The 12,528-nt window shown below is 40.2% G+C and overlaps 2 protein-coding genes across 3 annotated transcripts in view; one reads left to right on the top strand and one right to left on the bottom strand.

The window, feature by feature from the left end:
• The window catches only part of LOC126946724 (non-histone chromosomal protein HMG-17-like), a 1,084,902-nt gene that overhangs the window by 378,384 nt on the left and 693,990 nt on the right, over positions 1–12,528 (bottom strand). The window lies entirely within an intron of this gene.
• The window catches only part of KAT2B (lysine acetyltransferase 2B), a 116,829-nt gene that overhangs the window by 34,462 nt on the left and 69,839 nt on the right, over positions 1–12,528 (top strand). The window lies entirely within an intron of this gene.

Raw genomic sequence — 12,528 nt, 5'->3', positions numbered from 1 at the left:
AGATGGCGTTTCACCGAATTAGCCAGGATGGTCTGGATCTCCTGACCTTGTGATCTGCCCGTCTCGGCCTCCCAAAGTGCTGGGATTACAGGCGTGAGCCACTGCGCCCGGCCGAATCTTAGAATATTCTTACTTTTCTGCCTTCAGTTATACAGTCTCCCCAAAAATGTCAACAAGGCCATTTTGCTGTCCATGACAGCAAGGACATAACACTGGGCAGAACATTCTTGCTAAGGTACTTGCTCTTTCCACCTGACCATTATAAGTGGGTGACTTCTTATGCCATCATTTCTCTAGAGCTTCCTGCTTACAAGAAATGGTGTTGCCTCCAAGGTTAGCATGGTGTTAGGTCGTCCTAAATTTTATTTTGTACTCAGAGAGTATTTCAATATTTACAGAGCATAAAAGTAGATAATGTGGTCTTCCCAAGAAGTCATCACATTGGAATAACCTTCAGAAAATAGAAATAGTCTTGATCTCACAAAAGAAACACACTAATAATTTCATCATTTTGTCAACTTAACTGGTATCTCAAATAATGTCAGCTCTGAATCTTGAAGTACCCAATACAGAGCAAAAATTTCAAAAGTTTGAGAACTATCCTTGATTATAATTTACCTTTTTTTTTTTTAAACAAAACAAAACAACCACTAACTATGACTGGAGTGAATGGAGTTTAGGATTGCCTTAGGAAATATGACGTAATAAAAGGCTGGACTCAAGAACTCCTTAAGCCTTAGGCTTGAAGTGTATTTGTTATTGATTGGGAAATCCTATTATCCTACATCAATTAACATTTAAAACAGGATCTTCTTTCTTCCTTAGCTGAGCAGATTGTCTCCATTCTAAGCACGTAAACACACATGAATGCCTGAAGGCAGAAACAGTGCTTCACAAAAAAAAGCCAACTTTGTTTCCTTTTTTATTTCTTAACAAGCTTTGAAAACAAATGCCCTCATTCTGCAATACATAATCAAGAATGAAGACTGAAAAAAAATCACATATCCTTTGACCTGCCAAATCCATGCCAGAAATTTAATCTATGTGTAAATTAAGGCATGCCCTCAAATTAAACTAAAAGGATAGTGACATGTTTTATGGCCTTACTTATGATAATAAAAAGCATGAAACAACCTAAATATTCCAATGTAGGAGATGATTGTGAAGAAATCAGGTAATAAAGCAGCTTGATAGAAGGTTTTATAATTTAGGACTAAATTATTGGATCTATCAGCCTGAGTTCAAATTCTGGCTCTATAACCGGTAGCTGTGAGTAGCAGCACATTGCTTAATCTGCCTGGACTTCAGTTTTTCAGTTCTGAAATGGGTTAATACATAGTAGTATTTACGTTGTAGGATCATTGTGAGGATTATATAAGACAAGAAAAAATCTTAGAATAGTAAATACATGATTATTAGCTGATGTTTTTAGTAGTAGTGGTAGTATAACACTATCAGGGTTCTTTCACTTCATACAACAGATATATACTCTGTCTAGCTTAAATAAGAAAACAATGCATATAAGAAGGATACTGGTAGCTTCTAGAAGCTGAACACAATGGGAAAACAGGTTTTGATCTTATTTGGGGATCTCAGCTGCAGAAGTTCACAGACCTTCTGTTCAGTCTGCTGCTACTGAACGACTTAGGATTCAGCTCCAACTGCCTCTGTCCCTGTGAGTATTGGTTCAGGATTTAAATACCCTGTGGAGGAGATTGTGCCTGTCATGTGCGTAACCCCGAATTTCACCCCAAGGGAACTAAGAAGTTGGTCCTTTCCCAAATACAGGATGCTGACTGAGGAACAGCATTGATGTTTCATGAGTATAATCCCATTTTATTAGTTAAGAAAATGTAATACTATAAGGCTGGGTGTGGTGGTTCACTCTTGTAATCCCAGCACTTTGGGAGGCTGAGACGGGCAGATCATGAGGTCAGGAGATCAAGACTATCCTGGCTAACACGGTGAAATCCCGTCTCTACTAAAAGTGCAAAAAATTAGTCGGGTGTGGTGGCGGGCGCCTGTAATCCCAGCTACTGGGGAGGCTGAGGCAGGAGAATGGCGTGAACCAGGAGGCGAAGCTTGCAGTGAGCCGAGATCCCGCCCCTGCACTCCAGCCTGGGTGACAGAGCAAGACTCCGTCTCAAGGAAAAAAAAAAATTAGGTGTACATGGTGGCAGGTGCCTGTAGTCCCAGCTACTTGGGAGGCTGAGGCAGGAGAATTGCTTGAACCCAGGAGGTGGAGGTTGCGGCGAGCCGAGATCGCGCTACTGCACTCCAGCCTGGGTGACATTGAGAGACTCCGTCTCAAAAAAAAAAAAAAAAAAGGAAAATACAATGCTGTAAAACTTTTTTCTATTTTACTCAACACAGAACACTTCTGTGACCAGCTGTGTGTGTGTGTGTGTGTGTTTTTTTTTTTTTCCTTCACTCGCCAGGCAATTCTCCCACTCTGAACACTAGTTGGATGTCCCATAATTCATTTCAGTTCTGTCATGACCTACCTGGAGATAGCATCACATCCCACGGGATCAGGGCTCAGTCCCACAATACTACTCCTACTTCAGATGTCAATTGCAAGTCCCAGGTTGTGACCTTTGCTTCTGACCGACTGGCTATAAATCAGGGTTCCCACCATATCCCTTCCTTGGTTTCAATAATTTGCTAGGATGGCTTGCAGAACTCAAGGAAACACTTCAGTTTACTGGTTTAATATAAAGGATACACAGACAGCCAGATGAAGGGATGCACATGGCAAGGTTTGGGGAAAGGGAGTGAAGCTTCCTTTCCCTCTCCAGGTGCACGACCCCTCAGGCACCTCCACATGTTCAGCAACCTGGAAGCTTGAGCCTGTCGTCTCAGCTACTTGGGAGACCGAGGCATGAGAATCGATTAAACCTGGGAGCAGAGGCTGCAGTGAGCTGAGATCGTACCACTGCAGCCTGGGCGACAGAGTGAGACTCCATCTCAAAAAAAAAAAAAAATTTTTTTTTCTTAGGGCTTTATCTCTACACTTTCCCTCCCCTACCTTTCTTGTAGGTTGATGGGTGGAGCTGAAGGTTCCAATCCTTTAATCCTCTAATAACCTGGTCTGTCTGGTGAGCAGCTTCATCCTGGGTTATCTGTGCACTACACCTTAAGTCACCTCATTAACATAAACTCAGGTATGATCAAAAGGGGCTCTTGATGAACAATAAAAGACACTCCTCCTGCTCAGGAAATCCCAAGGGTTTTAAGAGCTCGTGACAGGAACTGGGACAAAGACCAAATAGATTTCATACTATACCACGAACATAAATTTTAATATATATGATCAGGAAAAGGTCTGGAAGGATGTATGTTGAGTTGCTGACTGATTTTCTCAGAGTACTGGGGGTACAGGTATTTAAAAAATATTTTCCCCTACTCCTTCCTTTTTTCCTTGTTTCTTCTCTATTCTTTAGTCTGCTCTCTTAAAACTGAAATTACTGCACATTTTCAAGTGGTCTTGGAATTATTGTTGGAATGCCAGTGTTTATTTATTGGTCTTAGAATAACGGCTCTAGAAAACCTTTTTCCGAGATTACTCTTCCTTCCTCCCTCCTTTCTGTGCTTTTTAAAAAACTTTTTTTTCTTAATGGAAAGTTTTAAACACCCTTAAAGGCAGAAGGGATAGTTTAATGAACTGCCTTGGACTCAGCAGCCAGCTCTAATGATTATCTACATTTGCCAATTTTGTTTTACCTAACCCCCTGCTTTTATTTGCCAGAGTATTTTAGCAAGTTTCCTACATTTTTTCTTATCTTAATCATGCAGGTATCTTCTTAATTGTTACTGACAAAGTACAAGTTGAGGTTTAGGGAATTCTGTTAGGAATTATGTAAGCCTGAATTCTCAAATACATTTCAGTTGCTATACATTGTTGTTCTGTTTTCACATACAGTAGTCACCATTCTGAGCATGGTTGATTTACTCACCAGTAATTGTACACACATATCAATATGAAGTGTTCTTGAATTTGTCAAAACAGAACAATACTGCCTTATTGATTGAGATGGTATCAATTCTATTGATTAAATGTTGGGTTTCTTTTGCCTCAGCCATATATGTTCTTTGGAGCTCTGGTTTTATGTAATCTCCTGACAATTTCTTTCATCCCAGACATCTTTGGTCTGACATAATTTAATACTATTCTGTGTTTCATGGACATAAAACACAGGAGCGAGATAGTCTGATCTAGTAGAAAGAACATTCATTTGGGAACTAGGAAGTAAGAACTCTAGCCTGTCTGGGTATGGTGGTTTGAGCCTGTGATGGCAGCTACTCAGGACACTGAGATGGGAGGATCCTTTGAGCCCGGGAGTTTGAGGCTACAGTGAGCTGTGATGGGGCCACTGTATTTTAGCCTTGGAGACAGCAAAACCCCACCTCTAACAAAACAAAACCAAACCAAGAAAAGAATTCTAACTTGGCCCTGCAATTTACCAAGTTCCTTAACCTTTTTGCTGTTTAGTATCTCCATCCACAGAATGAAATAGTTGGTCTAGACCTGTGCTGTACAATACGGTAGCCACTGGCCACATGAAATGTGTTTACTTTGAATTGAGATATGCTGTAAGTGTAAAATACACACAGTTTTTGAAGACATCATAAGCAAAAACAATGCAGAATGTCCCAGTAATTATATTTTATATTGATTATATGTTGAAATGATAATATTTTGAATATGTTCGGGTAATATATTATTAAAATTATTTCTACTGGAAAATTTGAAATTACGTATATAGCTCACATTATATTTCTATTGAATTGTGCTGGTTTAGAATATTCTAGTTCATTCTCTGAAATTGTATTTGGGATTGGCACAATAATATTCAGTTTACAAAAATTTTACAAAGGGCTCTAACAGAGTGCTTTAGTTGGTCCCAGCATTTCTCCTTATTTTAGTATGAATAAAGATTTTTCTTATTTTGGGACTGCTATTTAAAAAGCAGCTTGGGTCTTGCGTGGTGGCTCCCGCCTATAATCCTATCATTTTGGGAGGCTGAGGCAGGTGGATTGTTTGAGCCCAGGAATTTGAGACCAGGTTGGGCAACATGGCGAAACTCCATCTCTACAAAAAATACAAAAATTAGCCAGGCATGGTGGCAAGTGCCTGTAGTCCCTGCTACTCGGGAGACTAAAGTGGGAGGGAGGATGGCCTGAACCTGGGAGACAGAGGTTGTAATGAACCGAGATTGCACTACTTGTTCTCCAACCTGGGTGACAGAGTGAGGCCCTGTCTCAAAGTAAATAAATAATAAATAAATAAATAAAAAAGAAAATAAAAAAGCAGCCTGTCTTTATGAGCAGGAAAGTAGGAAGCAAATCCTTGCGATCAAAACATGGTTGGAATTTCTGTTGTTATTTTGGAGTCCATTGTTCTGAACTGTTTCAGAACAGACTGATTATTAAATTTGTCTAGTAGTAGTATTTTAGTTTATGTAGAAGTTTTTTGATTATTTTTCAGCGTCATCACCTTTTTCTTTCTCTTCTGCCTGGGCTGGTGTGCAGTGGCGCGATCTCAGCTTACTGCAACCTCCCCATCTTGGGCTCATAAGCTATCCTTTCACTTCAGCCTCTCAAGTAGCTAGGACCACAGACATGTGGCAACATGCCCAACTAATTTTTTTTTTTTTTGTATCTTTGGTAGAGACAGATTTTGTTATATTGCCTGGGCTGGTCTCAAACTCCTGAGGTCAAGTGATCTGCCCACCTCGGCCTCCCAAAGTGCTGGGATTACAACTACCTCACCCTTCATCTTCTTTCTCTGATACGTGTGTGTGTGTGTGTGTGTGTATATATATATATTCACACTGACTGTTCAGCAGTGGAAACTGTTTTTTGTCACTATAGATTCCTTGCTTTCCTGCTTGTTTACAGTAGGAAATTTCTTTTCTGTTAACTTTTAAAATTTCGAGTTAGGCAGACCCCTCACCCTACAACCAGAATTGATTCAGAGACTCCCAGAGCTTTTTTTTTTGAGAGGGAGTCTCGCTCTGTTGCCCAGGATGGAGTGCAGTGGCACGATCTCCGTGATCTCAGCTCACTGCAACTTCCACCTCCCAGGTTCAAGCAATTCTCCTGCCTCAGCTTCCCAAGTAGCTGGGATTACAGGCTTGCACCACCACACCCAGCTCATTTTTGTAATTATTATTATTATTTTAGTAGAGATGGGATTTTGCCATGTTAGCCACGCTGGTCTCGAACTCCTGACCTCAGGTGATCCACCCACCTCGGCCTCCCAAAGTGTTGGGATTACAGGCGTCAGCCACACCTGGCCTTTTTTTTTTTTTTTTTTTTTCAACAGAGTCTGGCTCTGTCACCCAGGCTGGAGTGCATTGGTGCAATCTCAGCTCACTGCAACGTCCGCCTGCCAGATTCAAGCTATTCTCCTGCCTCAGCCTCCTAAGTAGCTGGGATTACAGGAACCCACCACCATGCCTGGCTAATTTTTGTGCTTTTAGTAGAGATGGGTTTTATCGTGTTGACCAGGCTGGTCTTGAACTCCTGATCTCAGGTGATCCGCCTGCCTCGGCCTCCCAAAGTGCTGGGATTATAGGTGTGAGCCACTGCGCCCGGCCTGAGACTCCCAGAGCTTTTTAAGGAAGGTCAAGAGTTAGCTTTAACAATCACACTAGAGCTTACTTCTTGAGTATTATGAAGAAAATACCAGTATTTTTCTCATGGATATTTCAAATATTTAAATCATTTAGGCAGATCATTTGACTGAACACATTTTCTTTGGTCATATGACATTTGCATAGACTTGTACCATATAATCGCCCCCTCAGTTCCTATTTACATATGTACCGTGCAGATGCCAAAGGACGGAAACATGGGGCCCAGCTAGCACAATGACACAGCCTTCTCAATTGAGCCAGCATATTCCTCTGGCTGGGTGTCCACCGTTGGCTAATGCAGCCTTTCAGATGCTGGTTTCAGAGTTTTCAGGAGCTGTGGGTCGGGCACAGCAGGAGTTAAGGGGATAATACTGGTAATATTTTATCTGCTCATTTGATATAAGTAACATCTCCCTGACGTCCTCTGGTCATGAAGGTCCTGTTTGATACTCCCTTCAAGTCCCTCCCTCTAGCGCTGGCTGAATATAGGCTTTTCCTCATTATTCCTTGCCCGCGTCTGCTGCAGCTTCTGGAGTTCTTATTTCCATTCCTGCATACCTGGCTTTCCCATAAAGTGATGATACAATGTGATCACACTCTCCTGCTTAACCCCTCTGAACTTCCCATTATCCTCAGAGAGAAGAGTGATCTGTAGTTGAGCAAGCAGGTTCAGTTCATTGAGGTCTCTTTATTTTCAAAGCTTTTCTCCAGTTATCTTCATTGCATTGTGGCCATCAGGCTGCTCCATGTTCTCCAAAGGTTCTTTGAACTTTCTCCCCCTTCTGCCTTAGAATCTGGAAGCTCACACCAGCTGCAATGCCTTTCCTTCATTTTCTGCCAGGGAATTCTGCTTATCCTCCAAGGCTTGACTACAGAACTCTAGAGAATAAAGGCCTTCTTAGAGCTCTATGGCAATGTTCCTTCTTATATAACTATAATTATATACCAATATGTACTGAACTGTGATTAAGAGTTGACTTTTTCTCTAGTTCATAATATATTTAGTTCGTTGAGCATACTTATGCTTATTCTTTTGTTGATAAATAGTCATTGAATTCAATAATGCTAAAATGAGGGCTGGTTGCATTTATTTGCAGAGGAGCTTTCAAAGTTTATAATCTATACCTACTATGTCCAACACAGTAGCCACTAGCCATTGTGTGGCTATTGAACACTTGCAGTTTCACTAGTTTGAATTGTGCTGTAAGTGTGAAATGTACACAGGTTTTTAAGACTTAGTAAAACAAGAGGAATGTAAATAGTAACTTTTAATATTGCATAGATATTGAAAGAATAATACTTTGGTATATTTTAGGCTAAGTAAAATGTATTATTAAATGAATTTCACCTATTTCTTTTATCTTTTTAAACACAGCTACTGGAATACTTAAATTTACGTATGTGGCTTGCATTATATTTCTGCTGGACTGCTGTCATCTAATGGGCTCTTACTCTTAGGCTTCTCTTTTTTTTCCATTCCAGATCTGAGATTACAGAAAATGAAACCACTTTTAAATGATAAGCCTTTTTGCACATTAGTCAATTTGACAGATTTCATTGCAGTCATTAATTTTACCTCTTCTAGCCTCAGTGCCAAATTCCCATGAACAAAAAATGTATTTGAGCAGCCTTTAAATCCTACTGTGTTATTTGCTTCTGGTCCAGAGGAGCAGGGACGTGTTAGCTGCCTGCCCAGCTGCTGCCTGTTCACACTGCAGGGCATGTGAGGACTGGCTGGCTGTCTTCACGAGAAGTGCAGGCCAGTGATACATGGAGCCAGCCAGAGCTTAGTGAGGGTCACAGCACACAGTGTCAGTGTGCTTCCTGTTCTCAGCAAGGTTGACAGCTGCACCGTGATTCTTGGCAGCAGTCATATGGCGGGTCACTCTCTGGCACCCTGGGTGTTTGCAAGTCTGACACAGCACCGAGAGGTGCCAAGGTACACCCTTCTGGAGAGATCTAAAGAAGGCAAAGCCTCCCCTCATCCCCTCACTTGCACCTTCTGTCTGCTTTCTTGTGCCCTTCACACAAAGTGGACCCTGGGGGAACTGTGACCCACCAAAAGGTATAAACTTTGCCACAACTCAAGGGTTGGTCAATCTTGGGTAATTACTATATATCAATGCTTTGTATCAGGCTCTTGGAAGACTAAAGTAAAAACAGGATTCTTTAATGATCAAATTCAGGTGGAGGAAAGATTGTAAAAAAACTTTTAATTTTCAAATAATTAAAAATTTACATAAAAGTCATGAGAATAATAATGAAGAGTATCCCATAAATCCTTTCCCTAGATTTACCTATTAGTAACATTTTATTCTATTTGCTGTTATTGGCTCATATATATATATGTATAAATGTATATAGAGAGTCTCATGTATGTAATATATATATGAGTCTTTATGTATAAATTGTTTTTTCTGGAACTATATGGGAATAAGTTACTTATTTATCATAGCCCTTCGTCCCTTAAATATTTCAATATACAGTTCCTAATAATAAGGTTTCCTATTTTTGAAATGGAGTCTCACTCTGCTGCTCAGGCTGGAGTGCAGTGGTGTGATCTTGGCTCACTGCAACCTCCACCTCCTGATTTCAAATGATTCTTGTGCCTCAGCCTCCCAGGTAGCTGGGATTACAGGTGTCTGCCACCATGACCGGCTAATTTTTAAATTTTTAGTACAGATGGGGTTTCATCATATTGGCCAGGCTGGTCTCGAACTACTGACCTCAAATGATCTGCCCACCTCAGCCTCCCAGAGTGTCGGGATTACAGATGTGAGCCACCGCGCCTGGCCAAGGTTTTCTGTTAATAACCTCAGTTCAATTACCAACTTTAGTAAATTTAACGTTAATATAATACTTTTATCTAATCTACTCTGTTTTCTAATTTTATCTGTTGACCCAAAAATATTCTTTATATTTTCCATTAAGCATCCACTCAAGAATCACATATCTGTTTAGTTGTCATGTCTCTTTAGTTTTCTTTAGTCTGGAGTTCCTTAGCATTTTTATTTTATTTTTTTGACTTTTATAACATTGACATTTTGATGGAGGAATGTTTTAAATTTTAAAAACAAACTCTTTAAAGAGCTAGGAAAAATACATTTTTTGTTATTTTTCGGTTATGTAGAAAAAACCTTTGCAAGCAAAACCTTAAAGCACTGCCAAATGTAGATATGACTTTCTAAACAAATTAACATTTCTCTACAACCAAACCAAATAAACCAAACAAACCCCTCCCCACCAAATACATAAACATTTGCAATGAATATGGCAGACTAAAGGTTAGTACATAAGGTTTATTCAAGGTGGTAAGAAAAAGACTAACATCCTAAAAAACCAAGCGAAGGGACTCAAATTGGCAGTACACAGGAGATCAAATACAAATGGCCCATAATATGAAAAACAAACAACTCCCTGCTCTTTCTGTTGAATGCAGCTCAAAACAGTGGGGGGTGCTGATTAATTTTCAAAAGATCGGTTAAATTATCAAAGATGGTTCTCCACTGTAGGCAAAGCATAGGAAAAAAGAATATTCTCTCACTACAGATACAGTGTACATTGATGCACATCTTGAGGGAGGTTAAATTAGGGAGCAATGCATCAGAGCTTTAAATAGCAGCGACTTAATATCTTGAGTTTTACGGCAGGTTGACTGCTATAGATTTGTGCATTGTTGCTTACAGATTTTTATTTTATTTTTGAGTTTTTAATATGCTCCTAGACTCATAAATAATAGAGGCCTGTCTCTTTTAAGAAAACTTACTTTTAGATCATTGAAGGGAGCCTATTTGCATCAAAACGTCTTTATAAAAGATTAAGAGAAGGGTTTCTTTTAATAATGAGTGACTCTTTTTGGTTTAATATGAATTGTTTGTCAGTATAGTAAATAGTTTAGCTTTGCAGTTAGAGTGGGGTTCACCTGGATGTTGACATGGGTTGGGATTAATTAGGTGACTGGTAAATCTAGAGATAGGTTAAACAAGTCTAATTCTGGTCAGCATCCCCAAAGAGCCAGGAGTAGTCTCTGGATTTGGTAGAGATGGGGTTGTTTAAGGAAAGTGGTATTTTAGGAAGACTACCCTGGCAGCAGAGAGAGCAGTCTGGGGGGCTATTTTATTATTGTAGGTTTGACATTCCAGTGGAACAAAGGTAGGAAGGGGGAATGCAGTGTCTCTGAAAGAGAATGAGCAAGCTCAGCGGAGTCTGGTGGCTGGTAATGTGTGGAAGGTAATGGACACTGAAGGAATGAATGATGGGCTTGTTGGCAGAAACAGGGCCAGCAAGAGGTAGCTGCTATTTTGAGGAGGGCCACGAGGAGTTCAGTCTTCGAGTCATTTTCCGTGATGGTGGTGCACCTATTTTGTTGGGACAGGGAGGATGGAAGGTGGGGTTTGGGGAACATTGGAGCTGGAGAAGAGATTAGCTGGTGATGTGTATGTGTTGAGAACAGAAAGCTCAGTGCTAGTTCCTCAGAGACTGAGTTAAGTGAGAACTGAAAAGGATTTTTGGTCAAAAGAGATCTGCAGTTGGCCTCCTTGGAGAGGGGCTACATTGGAGGGTCTGAGAAGTCGGCACATTTAGACAACTATGTATTTATATAGTGTAGTCACAGCTGTTCTTGTCTGGCATTCTTATTACGGGAAGCTTCTCTTTGATAGCAACTTGTCTGGACCTTTTTCCCCCCCTTCTCCAGCAGACTGTCCACTCCATCTACTTTCATTTGATCTTCCTCCACCTCATTGTTTATTCTAGGAAGCTTAACCTTTCTCATACGATACCCTCCTGCCTCAGTGTACCCGCTACCACCCCAGACCTATGTTTATTTCACTCTCAGAGGAAGAGATATCCTCTTCTGCTGTGAAAGTTACTCACTCTTTGTACAGTAGAGCCTTTCTTCTCTTCTGGGAAACTGTTGCTGCTTTATTTACATTTTCCCCCATCTCCACCTCCCTATTCCTTTCTACTTTGGGTTTCACACAGAGCTCTGAGGAGAGATCACTCATTGTATTATGGTAATAAATAAATAATAAAGAAATGCAAAAAAAATCACAAAACCACAAACACATTTCATTATGGGCAGAGTCAGAGGGAAACGAGCCTCCTCAGGTCTCACTTAAGCATTTTAATTTTCATGAGGTCTGTTCTTCAAAATATGCAAAAAGTTGGTTCTAGACAGTGGTTTTAAAACTGCAGAATCCCAACAAGGTAACGGGATGGGTTCCTGAGCCTTCTGAAAATAGAAGCTTTCCCCTCTGTTTCATCCAGAGCAACTCCTTCTAATTCTGATTAGTACTTTATTTTGGTAAAGTGTTTTGTGGCTTTAAAGAAGTAAGTTACTATTTCAAAAGTAAATTATGGCATGTACTTACATGAGTTAAATCTACTCTGTGTTAGCACCTTAGATGGTTTCATATTATGGAGCATCTGAAGGAACTTACTTGATACTGTATACTGATTTGATTGCTTTCATAGCTTAGCACAAAAAGAGATTAGAAGTTTATAAGACAGGCCAGATGCAGAGGCTCACCCCTGTAATCCTAGCACTTTGGGAGGCCAAGGTGGGAGGACTGCTTGAGCCCAGGAGTTTGAGACTAGCCTGGGCAACATAGTGAGACTCCGTCTTTATGTCTGTTAATTTAAAAAAAGTTTATGAGACAAAAATAGTCCTAAATAAAATTATTTCTGTAAATGACTGACATAAAAATGTTGACCTAGTTGTCTTCAGAATGAGGCCTGTTTCCCAAAGGCTTCAGACTGACCTCAAGGAAAATTTTGCAGTCTTAAGAAAAAGATGACCTAGCAAATGTTCTACCTAAAATGAAGTCTGATTGTGGGTATCTTTTAGAAAGTGATGAGGCAATGTATTGTATAGCCAAATAGAAAA

This window comes from Macaca thibetana, chromosome 2, assembly GCF_024542745.1.
Source record: "Macaca thibetana thibetana isolate TM-01 chromosome 2, ASM2454274v1, whole genome shotgun sequence".
NCBI classification, from domain to species: domain Eukaryota; kingdom Metazoa; phylum Chordata; class Mammalia; order Primates; family Cercopithecidae; genus Macaca; species Macaca thibetana.
This window is presented reverse-complemented; position numbering and strand designations above follow the sequence as displayed.